This window comes from Apium graveolens, unplaced genomic scaffold, assembly GCF_009905375.1.
Source record: "Apium graveolens cultivar Ventura unplaced genomic scaffold, ASM990537v1 ctg7192, whole genome shotgun sequence".
NCBI classification, from domain to species: domain Eukaryota; kingdom Viridiplantae; phylum Streptophyta; class Magnoliopsida; order Apiales; family Apiaceae; genus Apium; species Apium graveolens.
Window position 1 is genome coordinate 71531 of NW_027420115.1, and position 19876 is coordinate 91406.

The 19876-nt window shown below is 33.5% G+C and overlaps 1 pseudogene; it reads left to right on the forward strand.

The window, feature by feature from the left end:
- The first annotated feature begins 524 nt into the window (after positions 1-524).
- On the forward strand, positions 525-838 carry LOC141703915 (18S ribosomal RNA; annotated as a pseudogene).
- Positions 839-19876: the final 19038 nt, after the last annotated feature.

The window sequence follows — 19876 nt, forward strand, 5'->3', positions numbered from 1 at the left end:
AGTAATCAATAAACTCAGACTTGGCTCACATCTCATATTTTTGCCTGTGACTTGTGTGAGTTTTAACTATGAATACTCTCTCTTTTGCTTTGATTGAAGTTCCACTCTTCTTTGTCATGTGTTATTTCATCTTTGTGATTAATACTAGACGTGATTGTAATGGATTATGTAAGCATTTGTGTTTACATTTGTATTTAGTGAACTTATATACTGACTAACTCAAGAATTAAGTTTAGGCATCACTTGTCCGTTTCGTGTTTAAATAAGTGTTAGTATAATTAATCGTTGCACATAAAAAAAAGAAAAAGAAAAAAAAGAAAAAAAGTTAACTGTTCTTTTATAATTTGGCCAAATAAAATCGAATTTCTTGCTGGCTATGGGGTTTGAACCCATGGGCACTTATGTGCAGAAGATCTTAAGTCTTCCCCCTCAACCTCTCGGGCAAACCAGCTATGTATTTTAAAAATTGATTTTTCAAAATCTATACATTAAATATAACTGGCAGCTTCTGGAATATACTACTGCTAGCTTTACAATTTATTACTATTTTTTTAATATATTATATATATTTAATATATGTCATAAAAGATTAAATGTTAGAACAACAGCTAGAAACGGCTGCTAATACCCCGTAGGCTGGGGAGCAAAGGGAGGAATCCGCCCGAGGAGGGGCTCGCATCTGATTAGCTAGTTGGTGAGGCAATAGCTTATCAAGGCGATGATCAGTAGCTGGCCGAGAGGATGATCAGCTATACTCGGACTAAGATACGACCCATACTCCTACGGGAGGCAGTAGTGGGGAATTTTCTGCAATGGGCGAAAGCCTGACGGAACAATGTCGCGTGGAGGTAGAAGGCCCACAGGTCGTGAACTTTTTTAAACTGTATTTTAAAATTTTTAGTTTGAATGTGTAGAATTTCCACTTAAGATTAAATAATATAAAATTGTATATAATTGTGAGATTTGATCCATTAACTTTTTTGTGTTTAAAAAAATATTAATATAAATGTTTATTTTCATTGTGATTCGAACCACAACATCTTTTAATATAAATGTTATTGTTAGCATGATTCAAACCAGAATACTGCACTTGTTTATAAGGGAAAGCGCGAGACGGATCAGGGCGGGTTTTGGATAAAATCGAAACCGAAACCGCATACCCTCGATTTTTAAAATTTAAAACCGTAACTGCAACCGAAGCCACCAGTTCGGTTTCGGTTTTAAAAATCTCGGTTCGATTTTTATCGGATCGCGTCCGGTTACAAAACCGCATCCAATAAAATTAGCAAAATAAATACGAGTAATAAAAATTTTAAACATTTAAAGTACAAATACAAAGTACATTTGTTCCGAAATAAGAATACAAAGTCATAATAAATTACAACAATCTAAGTTAATGAAATTAATGAAAATTTCATAAACTTTGAAATGATTTTTTACAGGAGCAATCCAACAGTGGAAACCATGACCAGCGACCGAAAAGTAGAAGCAATTGATGATCAATATATGTAAAACTGCATCTCCTGCATCTCGTGTAAAAATGGACAAACAAGTGTAAAAGGCCATACATCAAACCTGATTATTACCACCAGCAGGTTCGGAAGTGGACTTCTTGCTCTCAAATGGCTTATCAACACAACAGTTATGTCTGTTACATTTGGTTCTAAAAGGATAGTTAATCTGAGATGGTTCCATCAGTTCTCAACAAACCCTAATTAGAATTGGATCTTCTAGACTTTTAATTGCCAGTTAGCACACAACAGTCCAGTCGCCTCTTATCTCCTTGAAATTGAATCTGGTTGTTTAATCTGATAATAGATTTAGATCGTAAAAGAGTTTGAGTGAGTCTGTATACAGTAAACAACTGACTACTGGTCTGAAGGCCTATGATCAAGCCCAAGTGTTCAAGAGCCCAGTCCATTCCAAATCCAGTCTAACACTTTTAAAAGTAATAACTACTTTTAACTTCTGTTAAAAAATTATATGTATTTATTAATTTTTAAAACATATATATTAAATATATTTTAGTAATTTATTTATTTTTAATTATCGGTTCAGATCGGATTTTTTCGGTTCGGTTTTCACCTATAATTGAACCCGGAAAATCAGTTTCAGTTTCGGTTTTTAATTTTGCGGTTTCGATTTCAGATCGGATTTTTACGGTTCGGATTTTAACGGTTTTTAGCGGTTTCGGATTCGGATTTTTTCGATTTTCTGCTCAGCCCTACTTGTTTATATGTTCACTATTTAGATGTAACGGTGTTTTTTTCAGAAAGTATAAAATATATTAAAGGCCTAAAAGGCTAAGGGATTGAATCTAACCAGTCATATAGACTACAACCAAACATACCACAATAGACTTAACTAAATAAAATTTGAACTACTAATAAACTTGACTTAACCCACCATAGACTTAATAACCAAACAAAAAGATGACATAATAAGACCAAAAGAAGAAACTCAGAGCATCAGAAACTAGGCAGTTGTCAAAGCACGGCATCCCACTTCACTGCTCCACCCACTTCACTGCTCCATGGCCACCTCTTCATCCTGTAAAGGAACTCCAGCAGCAGCCAAACATATAACCACTTCATTCGGCTGCACATCCTCCTCAGCATTTTGAACCGCCTGAAACTGAGTCTAAGCATATTTGGGATCCACAACAACATCTTCCATTGCACTCTGGTCTAAGTCTTCTTCTAGAATCACCTGAAAACGTGCATTGATCCTCCCGAGACTCATATCAAGATTCCACAACTCACGGACTTGGCCAATAAGATTCCTAAGAGCCACCAACTGATTCCAATTCTCAGCACCATAACGAGCCAAATACGCAGCTAAAGCATTACCAGCCGGATCCATGAGCCTAATATCTGTTTGAATTTTTTTATCTGCTTTTCTTTGATTAATCTGCCAGAGGACAAGTTCATGGTCCACAGGACCACCCAAAATGGAAGAGTTGTTTCACTCCCAAAATGCATCTACATGATCTGTTTCAAGAACCAGCGATGTGGATCTCTCCACAAAGAAAGAAAAGAAGAAGAAGAAAAGTGATAAGAGAAGAAGATGATATTTCAAAAGAACACGATCAATCCAGAAACGTGAACTTTGAATCTCAAATTGCTTAGATCAATCCAGAAACTGAGTAATTCGAATCTAATCTTCAAAACAATCCAAGAAATTGAAGTTTAGAGAAAGAAAAACTACTCATAGTTTATCTCAAAACACAAGTTTTATATCATCCATTGTCTCTCTTAAAAGATTACATGAGAAGGGTATTTATAGGCTTAGACAATAACCCAAACCCAATAGGATTCCAATAAAAATTCAATATCATCTTGAATTAGCCAATATCTGAATCCTTCCGGGAAACAAATTTAAAAACCAAATCCAAATAGAAAAAAGACAAAAATCAAATCCAAATAGGAAAATAAAATCCTAAGTGCTTAAAACAAGAAAAACCCTTTCAAGTGAAAGGTAAAAACTTGCAAGCAGAATTCGAATTAATAATATAATAATCAGCTGTTTGTCCAACTTCATGCATCGCTCCTTAATTCCTTGTTGTCCAAGTAAGCTTCATAACCCATGTTTGCATCCTCTCCGATTGAACATCACAACGAGTACACATAGCCAAATCCCAATTAACATATTCATTCCTTGATCCTCATCATTCTCCTCTCCTTTGAAAAAAACTCATCCTCGAGTTCTAAAGTATTTAAGAATAAGCACACAACGAGGTGATTTCTCGTAGAACTTGAAAGCCTTAAATTTCAATTCCATTAGCAATATCTTTGGAAGTAAACTCGAAAGAATAAGATAGTTTGATGAGATAGGTGAATTCAACAAGTTATCTACCCCCAGAAAATCATTGTGTTCCACTAGGATAATGTTGTTTCCCTTGTACACAACCTCTTTAGTTTCGAACTTGTCCTTTAGTATCTCTTGTCCTTCAACAATGTCGTTATGCACAAATTTAGGAGATGCATCTATCTGATTTTTTTCAACAACCAAAACTATCTCAACAACTGACTTTCTTTCTTCAGGCTTCTCTATCATAGCTTCTTTTCTAACTGGTTCATCCTTTTCATCGAAACTTGATGTAGTCGCCACACGCAAGACCTGGTGATCAACAACAAGATCCACAACATTCTCCACACCGACACAGTCTTCTTCTTTAGTTTCTTCTGAAAGAGTGAACTCGTGAAGGGAAGACTTCAATTTCTCGTCTTTTTGAAAAGATTCAAATTCCAATGCAAGATTGCATACATTATTAAACGAGATATATGGACTTGATTTAACCTTTCGATAAATAGGCAAATTCAATCCATGAATAAATCTTCCAATTTTCATTGTTTCCGTCTTCTCCAAGTCACAAATAAGACGCAATCTATAAAATTCAGAAGTATACTCAGAAACACTCATAGTACCTTGAGAGATGGATGTCATCTTCATTATACATTCGAATTTATAATGCAAAGGAATATATTTTGCACGAAGTTTTTTCTTCAGAGATGTCCAAGTCATAATCTTTTCTTTTCCAGATCTAACTCTTTTTGTGTTTAGATTATCAAACCACAAGCTTGCTTTCTTTGTAAGTTTAATCGCTGCAATCTTGAATATTCTCATCTCAGTTCAACATGTATAAGCAGAAATCTTGTCGACTTGTGTAACCCATTCAACAAAATCATCTATGCTACCCAAACCTGTAAAATAACCAAGATCTATACCAGGATCATAGACTTCATCACTATCTTTCACCTTAACTAAAATTTTATAAAATTAATCAAACCTCGATTCCGTTGAATTAGCAAGCTTTTGAGTACGTTTATCAATCTCATCCAATTTTCCAAGTAATTTTCTGAGCAATTCATCCGTAGCCATAAGAAAAATCTGTTAAAAAAACTTGATGAATAGTACCCGGGAACAGTGCCGATGAACAGTGCCCGTGAACAGTAACTCGTGAACAGTGTCGATGAACACTACTCGTGAACAGTAACTCATGAATAGTATTATTTTTTTTGAAACCTAGATCTCCCAACAATTAAGAAATTGGAGAAAAAACCTTGGCTCTTGATACCAAATTGATGTGGATCTCTCCACAAAGAAAGAAAAGAAGAAGAAGAAAAGGGATAAGAGAAGAACAGGATATTTCAAAAGAACACGATCAATCCAGAAACGTGAACTTTGAATCTCAAATTGCTTAGATCAATCCAGAAACTAAGTAATTCGAATCTAATCTTCAAAGCAATCCAGTAATTGAAGTTTAGAGAAAGAAAAACTACTCATAGTTTATCTCAAAACACAAGTTTTATATCATCCATTGTCTCTCTTAAAAGATTACATGAGAAGGGTATTTATAGGCTTAGACAATAACCCAAACCCAAAAGGATTCCAATAGAAATTCAATATCAGCTTGAATTAGCCAATATCTGAATCCTTCCAGGAAACAAATTTAAAAACCAAATCCAAATAGAAAAAAGACAAAAATCAAATCCAAATAGGAAAATAAAATCCTAAGTGCTTAAAACAAGAAAAACCCTTTCAAGTGAAAGGTAAAAACTTGCAAGCAAAATTTGAATTAATAATATAATAATCAGCTATTTGTCCAACTTCATGCATCACTCCTTAATTCTTTGTTGTCCAAGTAAGCTTCATAACCCATGTTTGCATCCTCTCCAATTGAACATCACAACGAGTACACATAGCCAAATCCCAATTAACATATTCATTCCTTGATCCTCATCAACCAGCCTCCTATAATTCTTGAAAAAAGCTTCCTCGAGCCCTTCAAAAATAACATTGAGTTCATTGATCCTTCTGACTCCATAACCCAAAGAACCTGCCACCATCCAAATAATAACCCCTTTGCTATTCCTAAAAACCAAACCAATCCTAGAACGATTTCCATTGGGGAAAGGCTCAACAGAAAAAAACCATGAACATTACATTTGATAACACCCTTCTTTGGCAAAACCCACCTTGTATTAACATCAACATTATCCTCCTTCATACTCCAATTAAAATCTTAATATCTGATACTACTATAACTCAGAATGGGGTTGCATGGCTTTTATAGCAGCTAAAAGATTTGAAGAGTCACCCAAATAGACCTCATAAATAGTCAAATGAGAATATACAGTTCCCAATGCTGCCACTACAACTCCTAGCACGCTTCTCATCAGAGCTATTGTTCTAGACATTTGATTTTATTAAGAAAACACTTCAAATTACGGAATTAAACTCCGGCTGATTCTTTAAAAATGATGCAGATAAAAGTGAACCTCAACCTTGATATTAAGAGGCCCAAACAATAAATTGGGCTTAATGATTAAACCAATTTACCTATATAGATTAAGCCCAAATCCTTTTTTTGCTTCAAAATCTGCATCTTCATTCAAATTATAACTCAGGAGCCTGATATTTATTTGTCAACCTAAACCTTTTAGCTTAGACAAGTTACTGTCATGAAATCTGGACATTTCAACCAGTTTTTTGTTGTCAGAGATAATAAATATTTTCGTGCCCTTGATTTTGTTGTGATCAAGGACCCGAGAAAATCATGATCTTCTTCCTGTCTTTCAACTTTATTAAACCTTCAACGCCACTTAATACTTTCCCTAGATAATTTATTTTCCAACTTCCATCAATGAAAGCAAATAACATATAATCCTCATTATCCAACAGATGCATCCATTTATCTCTACTACTTGCATTTATCACCCCCATTGGATTAACAAGCCATCATTTGATTTTTTTTCAGAGCTAATTAAACCAACTGCTAAGCACCATTCATCAGCTCTATGTTGCACCAACCAAATAATTATGTCAAAGTTGTCTGGAGCATTTTGAAAGATAATAAGATTACGTTCTATCCATATGGTTTAGATGCAAGAAACTAATACCATCTCCCATACCTGTTTTATCGAACTATATTTGAAAAACTTGACAAGACTCCACATTGAATCTAAATCCTCGATATAAACTCTTGAAACCAGACCCCACCAGCTTATTACAAATAACCAAATTCTTCTAGCAAGAGTACATTTCCAGAATAAATGCTCCTAAAATTCTTCTTCAAGGTTACAAAGATCACTCGTGCTTGTACCAAAATTTTGTCCAATTCTTTTAGCTAACCAGACCCTAGTTGGTAAAATATTCGAATGTATTTTCCATAAAAATAAAAGTACATTGGCAGGAACTTTCAATTTCCAAATGAAAAGAAAATTCACCTTGACAAAGTTAAACTCCTGCCACCACAGATCCAAGTTGTTTTTCACAGAAAAAATATCTTTGACCGGACTCCAAACCAATTTATCTTCTGAGGATTTAACTTAACTGAAGAGATTATGCTACTGAGCTCAAGAAGATCCTCAATCTCCTATCCCCTTAACTTTCTCGACCAAAAATCACTCCCTTGATGATCATAGAATTCCCATAAATCCAGAACTATGCATACCTCTGTGTTTTTCCAGATAGACAAATTATATAGTCTGTGAAATCTTACTAGCAATAGTTGATTTTGAAACCAGATATCTTTCCAAAATAATACAGAGTTACCATTATTGAGAACTCATTGCAACTGACTATCACATAATTTCCTCCCAATCGAAGAAGAATTTTTAATTTTTAAAATGTCATTCATCATATTGGAAGTCTTTTTACCTCTCAAACCCTCCACTAGCTGATCCCCTTTCTGACAGCTATATTTATTCCTTAGCCAGTAGTTTCAACTCTTACTTCTATCCGCAGACCATTTATACACCCACTTACACATAAAAACAATATTTCTTTGTTGAAAAGGAGTCAAACCAAGACCTTCAGCTGCTTTAGGCCTATATATTTTTTGCCATGACAACAAATGCATTTTCCTAACACCATGCTCATTATCACTACCCAAAAAAAGTCCCTTCTGATTCTTTCCAGATGATCACATTGTTAAGTGGCATTTATATCCACTTAGAACGCTTCGTAAAGTCTCGAATTGGTGTTTTGTACTCAAGTTATTTATGTATTATATAACATCCCCAAATCCGGGATCAGTATTGGGTGTTACTAAATAACTTTAAATAATATAAACCTGTATATTAAAACAAATATATAGATAACCCCTCATTATTCCGGATCGCTTACAGGTTATGATATGAAACAAGAATCTAACCTTCTAAAATTACAAAAACTAAATACAATTTCATTATCTCTTTACTAACTTCCTCATATTATTTACTCTGACACCTCCAAATACCTTTAGCCGGAAACTCTCCACTTTTGCTGTCTATTAAGAGCTATTCACTTTTGTCTTCATTTGACACTGAAAGAAATAAGATTTCACAAAGTAAAAGTAAGCCAAAATTGCCCAGCAAGTATCATAATTTGTTTCCAGGTATAGATCAAAGAAACTTCTGGAAACAATCTTTAAATGACTAAAAAAACATCTTTATTTATTTGAAACATTTGAGCGAATAAAACATCGGCCCTCATTGGCCTTTAATCATAAATCAAAAGTGACGAGCAATTCCTAGATTCATCTCTTGAATCAGGGTTTTGTCCGGCTTTGTAATCATAAAACTTTTCAAGAAGGAATGCCGTTAATGGCGATCAACAATAAATTAGACTGAAAACTAGAAACAACATATGCACTATAACATGCTAATCAGTCAGGATATATGCAGATCTATACCCAAATGTATAGACCCACCAACATATAGGGTACCCAGGCACTATGGCCTGATAATTAAGGGTCCATCCATCTCTGGGCCTTAGGGTCCAGCTCATTCCGGGCCCTCATCGTAACCATCCAGTCTGTAGTGTATTTTGATGTCAAATCATTTTAATTTCAAAATATCTCGATTCAGGGTTCGCAAATAACCCGAAAGAATGGGTATTTGCTCAAGAGATCAATCGATAATCAAGGAATAAGATCAAAGAGGTACTTGCATAAATAAGAGTAATTGCAGCGAAATATAAAAATATTTAACTATTCTGAACTTAGAATAGGAATGAAGAAATATTTGCAGTATTTTAGAAGAAAGTTTAGGAATACATGCCTCAATTTATTCGCTTTCTAGTCATCAATTGTTATTCAATGCTTTCATTTATTCTGTATCTACTTGTTCCATTACCATACATAATCAGGCTTTACTTCCACTATCCCTGTCTGGCTTTGAATGCCTCGCACTATGTGCATCTATCATAAAAGATACCATTTCAATTAACCGACAACGTATAATTATCTATCATACGTTTATTCTTATCGTCTACCCATACGATTCTATCCGACTCGTATATAATTATCTAACAAATAGAGTTCAAGTAGTCACGTAAATCACATAGCACGTAAGGCACATAATTAATTTAGGCTCACAAATATTTTTAGAATCGAAATCGGATTTATATTTGCATTAAAAAACAATTTCTGACTCGTTTCTTAATTTTCTAGGATTTATTGGACTCGTATCTATCAATAATAGGGTCTATAAACGAATAAGTATCATAAGATGACTCGCTCTTGAAAGAAATTACGATTTATAACTATTTTTAATAGAATCGGATCATTTTTCTGAGTCTAAGGGTCTTCGTTTCGATTGAATCGGATAAACGGTTTAATTAATACGCAATAAACAAGATTAATAAATTATTAATTAATTATAATTAATTATTCACAATTAATTAAACCTTAATTATATTTTAAATAATTATCCAAGAATTATCATATTTTAAACTAATTATTCCCTAATTTTTGGAATTAATTATAATTTATTACAAATTATTCAATTAAATTGATTAATTATAAATAATTAATCACTTTAATTAAATAATAAGGAATTAAGGAATAATTACATAAATAAATACATATATAAATAAATTTCAAATTTCTGAAATAAGGAAATAATTCATAATTATTTACAAAATAATTCAGATAATTAATCATATCATTTATTGGATTTTATAAATAATAAAACTGATTTTCTGATATTTATAAAATAAAAGTAAATTAGAGATTACCAAAAACAGTTTTCAGAAATCAGTTTAACCAAAATCAGAATCAAAACCGGGTTGAAATAAAAACAAACGGGTCGGGTCCGGGTTAGCAAGAACAACCCGCCGGTGTTCTGAACAATCCAGAACCCGGCGAGGTTCCGGCCACCGGAGCCCAACTCCGACGAGGCTAAAACAGGTCAAAACGAGTTGATTGTGATCCTCATTAAGATCATATTGGCATACTCTCCCAAAAAAGAAAGAGCGGGCTTAGTCAAGCACAAGTTTGGGTATTTGCCACATGCTCACTCCTTACCACTAATTCGAACGTCCATTCCACTCTACGGCACCTCAGTAACACAACCCAGTTGTCTTTTACCTTCCATCATCGTCCCTGTGAAATCTCCGGCCAAAATTATTAAGAACTCCGGTGAGCTTCAACGAAGTCCGGCGAGGTCGATTACCATCGATCCTGGAATCGTTTGGGTCCAATTTTGCGAGGCCCATTGCAGCTAACCTCCTAAACACTAATCAATCATCAACAACTCAAAACCCTTGAAACGATTTCTCCGATCAAATTAACCACAACTCTAGCCAAAATCCAAACTAGCTATTTTGTACATGAAAAATTACACATAATAGTTCAAAATAAAGCTTATTACTTCTACAATCTAACCCCTATCATCAAAACAATCTCAGTTTCATCTAAATCAAGAACGAATTAGTTAAACATTTACATAAACCCTAAAATAAGAACTAACAATCAGAGAAATAGTTTGATGAAATAAACAGTGCAAATCAATCACAAATAAGCATATCAAGCTATCCCAAGCATCAATTTCATCTCATAACCCTACAATCAAAAACCCCCAAATTCAGTTCATGAACCCTAAATTTCGAATCAAAAATCCAAGCAACAAAATATAAAATTGATGATATGAAAAGAAAGTAGAGATCATAAGCTTTAATTTGAATACTCACATGACTGATTTGGACAACAGAATCACTACGAAATCTGGGTTTAAATCTTTGAGCTGTTTTTCACCAACACAAATATTTCTTGATTTTTTTAATTTTTTTATAATTAATTAATAATTAATCAACTATTTATACTAGTAAAAATAATACCCTTAAATAAAATTAAAACCCTAATTATACATTTATTAAAATTAGTTGGCCCCAATTTTTAAAATTTTTGGATATTAATTTTGAATTTTTAAATATCCAATAAATACAAAAAATATGCCAAAAATTCCCAAAAATTGTGAATGATACAAAAATGCCAAAAAATGATATTTGATAATTTCATGATCCTGAAAAAATAAAAATGTGATTTTTGTGGGGCTTTTGACACCCGAAAGGGTCCGGAAAAGTCGTTTTTCGCGAAACGAGAAAATTTGTAAAATGTTTAGATGTTCAGAATATCGATATGGTATAGGCCATACTTGGAAAAATAAGGACAATGATTTTATATGAAATATCAGCTATTAAAATACTATTTGGGCCGTACAACTTTTGATTTAAAAGCATTTAACTAAAATAAAACACTCGATAATTATCTGAAACACGTTCTGATCGAAATAGATTATACGTAGCACATAACAGCTAGGGTTTTATAACTCAACACACTTACTGACATATTTAAACAGATAAACTATCTTTATTAAGATATAATACAAGCATAATTTCTCGGTCGTTACATATTAGATGTGTTTTTCGTAGTATTTTGCATTTCAGGGCATAATCGGAAGAAGGGCTTAAATTACGTGATATATGCTTGGAAGAGGGTTAGGAAGGAGCCTTGGTTGAATGCGTGAAGAAACCAACAAGAGAAGGCAATTAAAGAAGAAGAAAGAAGTTTTCCCAGAAGCTCAGCACGGCCGCGCTACACTTGGGAGCAGCCGCACCATACTCAGAGCGGCCGCGCCGTATCCCAGGGCGGCCGCGCCAGGTCATTTTCCTGAAATCCTGTTTCTAATAGAATACTGATATGTTGGACTTCTGGTCGATTTGGGCTGCTATATAAAGACTCTTTTAAGACCTTTTTCATAACAGAGACTAAGGAGAATACGACGAGAAGACCTAGGAGCACAAATACAATAAAGGAGAAAAAAAGCTTGTTTTTACTTGTGATTCTTTGCTTAAGTTGTAATCTTGGATGCTTGTTTTCTTGTTTGTTGAACCTATTACTATTGATTACGTACTTTAATTATTTATTCAGTTTATAAAGACTTAGTTTATTATACCATGCTTTCATCGGAACCCACAGTGATGATGAGTTCGGTTATGAACTATTCGTTATCGTGGGGTTCTAACGGATTTACTTATGGATTTCAATAGTTAAATTGTTTCGATATCTTAGTGTATGGTGATTGTATGATATCTTAGTATTGGTTGTGCTTATTCGTCTTATGAGCATCGCGAACTTATAAGATAGTGTGTTAATCTCTATTGAAGTGACAATGAATATAGAGGTTTAGAACTTGCCATGCTAGCATAGGTTCATGTATTTATTATACATGATTCGTATGTAATTTTAACCATCTTACTTGCCCTATGTAATCACGATAGATAACTTGCGCATTGAACCTTTATGTTGTCAAATTCTATAGACATGTAGGGTCTCAACATAATCGGTGTCTATTCAGCTTCTATCTCTTTTGTGGATGTCTGGTAGTAGGGTATTCGTACAACGAAAGTTGGCGTTTACTAGTTTCGTGTTGTCTGATTAGTTGTCATCACCATTGCATGCTAAGGTTAAGAACAATGACTTTGAATAAAGTAGTAATGAAGTTAGAATCCCATGTTTGTCTCATATACGTAATTCAACCTCAATTCTCTTAGTTAATGTTAATTAGTATAATCTCTTAGATTAATCAAAAACCCAAATTGTTACTTGTCTTAGCATTGAACGATAGTCATATCATTGTTGCATAAGTGCATAAATTGAATTTAACCTAAACCAGTCTATATGGGAACGAACTAGAAAGAATTATATCTTACTTGTGAACGCGTATACTTGTGTGTAATTTTAGCGCGTGTTTTTGTCCTAACACACATACACCTTTACGAACTTGATGAAGACTAAACCAATATATAAGTAGAAAATTGATGGTAGACTTTATCAAGGAAAGTCTACCAGCCTGATTTAGATTTTTCTTCTTCCAAGAAGCTAGCTTCCCTTTCACTTTCTGGATAAAAGGTTTCCAGAAAACCTTTCTTTTTCAAAACAGTCCTATTTGACCCCCTAAATATGTTAAAGGCCATTTCCCCACTTGACAACCCAATTTTGATGCCAACAAATCTATCTCATTCAAGTTCTTTGAACAAGAATGCAAACTACTCTTAGAGAAATTGATCTTCAAACCTGATAATTTCTAAAAGCACTGCAACACTCTTTTGATTCCAACAATAGATTCCAAATCCCCTTGAACAAAAATGATTGTATCATCTACATATGGTAGATGTGTAATTTGCTTATTTTCACATCCCATAGTCACTCCCTTGAACAATCCTAATTGATTAGATTTAGTTAACATACTACTCAAAACTTCTCATGCTAGATTAAACAGAATTGGAGACAAGGGTCACCTTGTCTTACCCCATTAGTACAAATGAATTCCTTAGAAGGCGATCCATTCACCAAAACTGAAATTCTGATAGAGTTGAATAAGCCTTTCATCCAATTAATCCACACATCTCCAAAGCCCAATTTTGACATTATTTGAAATAAAAAATTCCAAGTGACAGTGTCAAAAGCTTTCTCAAAGTTAATCTTTAAAATCAGACCACTACTATTGCTTGATTTCATAGATTGATATACTTCATTGACTAGCAGAATACTATAAGCTGCTTGTCACCCTTTAATGAAACCATATTGATGATCTCCCATAAGTTTCTCTAAGATAGGTTGCAATCTGTTGGCAAAAACTTTTGTTAATAACTTAGAGGTGCTATTAATGAGACTTGTAGACCTATAATGATTAACTCCAATAGAAATTTTGACTTTTGGAACTAAAGTCACAAAAGATGAATTTAAGCTTTTTGGCAGAGAGGAATTAACACCAAAATCCTTAAAGCACTCCAAAATTTTCTCTTTTACATGAGACCAGAAAAACTTCAAGTAACATATGTTGATCCCATCAGGACCAGGGGCCTTATCATTGAAGAAGGAGAATAAAGCAGTTTCGATTTCCTCCAAGTTAAAATCCCTAACAAGCATTGCCTTTTCCAAGGAGTCCAATTTTCAACCATCAAGGAGCCTAAATCAAACAGATTCTCAGAACCTCTATTAAATAACCCTATAAAATGCCGACTAAAGGCATCCTTAATCTCCTCTGGACTATTTAACACATTGCTGTTCCAAAATACGCTATTGATTGTATTCATACTTCTTCTTCTTTGAATGACTTGGTTAAAGAATTTTGTGTTTTTATCCCCTGCAAATGCCATCTTATCCTTGACTTTTGTTTGAGCATAATTGCATTTTGCAACCCCTACCTTTCATTGAATAACAAAACTATATATTTACTTTCCAAAATACAGTTTGCAACCCCTAACTTTAAACTTTAATATTTAATATGTATCCCTTTAACCATTTTGTTAAAAATATTTATATTGTGGAGGATAGAAAAATTCAGAAAAATATTTAAATAATAATTTTTAATTAAACTAAAATTTAGAATTTCAAATTATAAAAATAATATTAATGTCAATTATTTAATTACACAGTATAATTTTTAAAATTTTAAAATATAGATATATTTAGAAACTTTATGATTATATATATAAACATATATTTTGCTTAATAAATATATTTTAAATATTTAGCATTATGATTAATTTAGAGTATTACTAATAGAAAATAGTTATAATTTTTTTCATATAAAAAATGCATTAAAATAAATATTTTAATTAATTTAAAATTTTAGTTATTAATATTAACATCTCAATTTTAATTTTATAATCGCAAGGGATGCATGTTGTAGTTAATATTGAAAGTTAGGGGTTGCAAACTGTATTTTACAAAGTAGATATACTGTTTTGATTTTAAATGAAAGGTGGGGTTACAAAGTGTAATTAACTCATTCTTTTTTTCATAACAGGCTTCTAGCTCCTACCTGCACTTGATTACTTCTTTCCCCCAAATATTATTACTATTAAGTATATCCAATTCTTGCTACAGAGCTAGTATCTTGCACTCCAACTCTTCTTTAGCATTTACTCCAATCTTTCATGACCATTTTGACATTTTTAGAATAACTTAAATGTTCCCAATATTGCCCTCTTCATATTGTTTCTTCCAGAAAGATTGAAGAGTAACTGACAAAAAAATGCTCTTTTAAGCACCAATTGAACACCCTGAAGGGTTTAGGACCCCAAGAAAAGGCCTCAATCGACAATAGAATGGGTTTGTGATCAGACAATCTTCTACACAAAGTGCATACTCTCTACTGCCCCTCCTCAAACCAATTACCATTAACCAAGAACTTATCCAATTTACTACATTTCCCTTCAGAACCAAACCAAGAGAATCTTTCATCAATAAAAACCAATTCCATAAGATTACTATTACTTATGAAAATTTGAAAGCCCTTCATGTCACTACGACTGAACTCACAATTAACTCTTTCACTTCCATCCTTAATACTATTAAAATCTCCTGCCAGCCACAGAGCTTCATCCTTGCAAATTTCTACTATCTGCCACATTTCAGACCATAAAATTTTGGAATTTCTCTTCACTCAAACTAGCTTTAAACTGTAACCAGATCCAATTATTTGTCTGAGCAACTCTCAGATAGCCAAATTTCTCTTTGTTCCAAGCACTAGCAACTCCTCCAGAAAGACCTTTAGAAGCTTGAACTACCCAACCATAAAGATCACAATCCCAAATAGAATTTCCTATCCTTCTATCCCAACTTGAACACTTAGTTTCTTGAATGCATAAAAATTTAGCTTTAGACTGATTACACAAATCTCTAATATTACTTCTAGACACGCTATTGTTAATACCCCTAATTTTTCATGACAAAATCCTTAGTTCATTTATTGACATGATAAAATAAGGTCAACAAACAACCAAACAACACTTGAACTTAAAGATCCCCTTTTTGTAGCTGAGCTGCAGTGTTTATGACAGCCTCGGCCTTAGATAAACTCACTTCTAAACCCAGAGTTTCAGCACAATTCAATGCCCGGCTAGTATCAAGATCAAAGTTAATATTCTCATCTTCTTGAATTGTAACTAAAACTTTTCCCAAGTTATAACTATAAGGGATCCTAATTGCAACATCCTTTCTCAAATGAGTCTTTTTCTTAAACCTTTTAAAACCCCCTCCAAACTCAAAAGGATTTCTAATGCTCCTTTTAATTTTCCCCGGTCTACCTACCTTATCCCTTATTCCTAAGTTTCCTATTTTTTTTACATATAGGACCTTGAGAGGCTGAATCATCCTCCTCTATACCAGAAGTGAGAACCTATTCAGACCTTAAACTTATTGCATCAGTACTACTTTCTGATACACATATCGACCTAGTTGGAGCTACATTCTCCATACCTAATACATTGTTCACAACTGAATCTGATTTGTTTGCAAAAGCATCTACATTAATCAACTTTCCTTCCTTAGAATCTTTAACTACATCTTATTTCTTACTAACAATTCTTTAACTACATCTTGTTTCTTACTAACAATTGCTGAAGAGACCTCAGTAGAGTTATCTACAATTCCTTTTCGTACCTGGTTGCTGACATCAATCATTGGATTTACTTTTTTATTGGGAGTTAACCTCTGTTGTTCCACTACTTGGCTTTCAACATTGTTGTCTTGAAAAACCTCTAACTCCTTGCCTGTACCAACACTTTCTTCTTTCGATTCTGACGAAGCTGTAGAAAAATGTATTGGAAAATTTTTCCGTACCTGATTGTTGTCATCAATCATAGGATTTACTTTTTTATTGGGAGTTAACCTCTGCTGCTCCACTCCCTGGATTTTAACATTATTGCCTTGGAAGGCCTTTAACTCCTTTCTTATACCAACACTGTCTTCTTTCGATTTTAATGAAGCTGTAGAAAACTGCATTGGAAGAACTTTCCCTACAATATCCTCCACTCTAGTTACTTCAACGAACTTGATTTCCAAAGTTTTCCCTTTAACTAATATTTTCATGTTCTCTATTTTCTCTATTCTTGATGTAGACAAACAAACCAAAAGATTAAAGAATTCACAACTCTCATCCTTCTGATAGGATCAAGAGAGCCATTCTCCATAAAATCTAGTATACCCTTTTAATTTTTCTTCCAACCATACATTCATTGGCAGTCCTTTGCATTCCACCCATATCGTTCTAGGCAGAATTAAATCTTCCGGAGCAAAGTTTCTCACTTTAAGGAACCACATCTCTAGATCTTTACTATTGAAGTTTTCCCAACCATCATTACTCTCTGATCTTGAAAGGAATTTCCTTTCTGACAGACCAACCACTTTAAGATATCCATATACTACTAGAGATCATTTTTCCTGCAAACTATCTAATTTTTCATTACAAAAAATAAGCCCTACTTTCATTTGAAACAAACCTTCCTCAATATCGTCATCAATCCTAACTTCGATATATTCAAACATCAATTTGTCCAAACCCTCATTCATTTTCTCCTGCCTCTTAGTGACTTGAGGCTTAACTGGCACTTCATGGTCAAAATTTGAACTGGAATTAATCTTAGAGTCAATCCTCTTTAAATCCCCCAAAATTTTATTAATAGACATTCTAATCCGGGACCCAATGCCACCATTCTGTTTGACATTAAGAATTATCAATTCTGCTTCTTCTTCCGACACGGTATTAACAAATCCAAATCTTTTGTTTCTCTTATCTCTTTTCCGAGGGAGTATTATATCTAAAACTTTTCCAGCATTTTTAAAACAATCCCACAAATCATGTGCTTGAGCTTCTCATACAAGAAAATGGAGTGGGCTGAGTCCTTATTGACCTTACTTTTTGTTTTTTTCTTATGCACCACCGTCCATTCCTGCTCATCATCAATCTTGTCATCACCAAGCTTACTTGCTTTCAAAACCACTTGATATACACCCTCTTGATTCGCTTTTTATTTACGACAACCACATCAATATATGTATAATTATTTTGCACCATCTTAACTTTATTCTCAGCAACCTCTTTTCCACTAATATCAATACTTTCTCTAGATTTAAAACTCCTCCCATGAATCTGATCTAAAGCTAAAGAAATAGCCTGTTTGTCTCCCAAGAAAAAACCTATCCCTTACAGATTTATTCACAAAATCTTTATTGACCCAAACAAAGTCCCTCAAGATGACATCTCCCAGCTCCGTATTACCTTTTACTTGGTTCCTTTTCGATTGACCCAGGCAGACTTCCTGATTTGAATTTTGAAATTTTCTCTCCTCTGAAGAAATCCTCTCGCCATTTCAGCGGTAGATTCTCGATGTAACGGTGTTAATCAATTGAGTTTTAAAATCTAACGGTCGTGAGATAACCAAAATAAGGTGTTATTAAAACATGTGCGATACACAAATGGGTTATTAAAACATGTGCGATACACAAATCTTTTTTTAATATAATATAACTTTTTAAAAAAATTAATTTGAATCAAAATCTTAAATTTTACTTATTTAATTTAAATGATATGATTTCATGATAATGTATAAATATCTGTATATATTTATGATTTTTTAATAAAAGTTTTTAAAAAGACAATGATACATATTAAATGATATAGCTTTATTAATACTAGCATGGATACCCGCTTCACGTGACTTTGGTTTTTTAATAAATTAAGAGGACAATTAAGTGATTACACATAACTTCTTTTTCAAATTTAGGAGTTTGGATGCGTAATGTTATTTTTTTTATGAGGATGGCTAGGAAATGGAAGAAGGTTAAATGAATGGGATTACATTATTGTGAAAACCGTTTAAAAATGATTGAGTAGGACGATTTTGTATTTATTGTTTTTTTTGCCGGAGTAGTCCCTCTTCTTTGTTATGTTGGGTCCGTAATGGAACTTGAGAATGAAATAAGGTGGAGATTTTAACATAACGTTGACGGTTACTTAGCAATAGAAACTTTACGTTTAAGAGTGATAGAGTAGTAGGGGTGAACATAAAATGGTTTGTGTAGTATATGGTGAATGTCATAACACAACTTATGTGGGAATCAATTACCAATGTAAAACTGCATTTCGTTATACTTGAAAATTATAAAATTCATCACATAATAGTTTAACCTCCTCACTTTGAAGGTTGGAGGGAAAAGTAGAAGCATGGGGACATATAGTTTCACATTGTACAGGATGCAAAATTCAAGCAAAATAGATTGTGGAAATCATTAGAATTTGATTCTTTGTCCTCTACTGCTTTCATGGATTGAGTTTCTGTTTTGTCGGTAGCGACCGAAAGCTAAGATCTGACATCATGTCTAGGTGGTAGCTGCTGCTTGATCCCTGTAAAAGGCAGTGAAGTGAAGAACGGTATTCAGAATAAGCTTCTGTTTAATATTTGCATAGGAAGGTTGGGGTGTAATGCCATACCGTTGTTGTCTGTTGGTGCATAGAGGTTGTGGCCTCTGTTAGATGTTGGTTTGGATCGGTGAAGGTTGTGCAAATGTTTGTTGCGAAGTATGTTTTTTCCTTGTGCAGTATATTGAATTCCTTGATGATAAGTTTGATGGTGTATTTCCTATTAACCAATGCTTTCAACTCTGAAGGGAACGACTTATCCTCTCCCATCTGAAAGTAGACTAAGAAGTTAGCGACTTTGGAATGAGGCATGAAATGATAGGTTAAAGTATTAGTTGTTACCTATTTCAGGAGGTGGACAACTCTTTTTCCAAGGATAGCTCTTACCTGCTGGTCTTTCA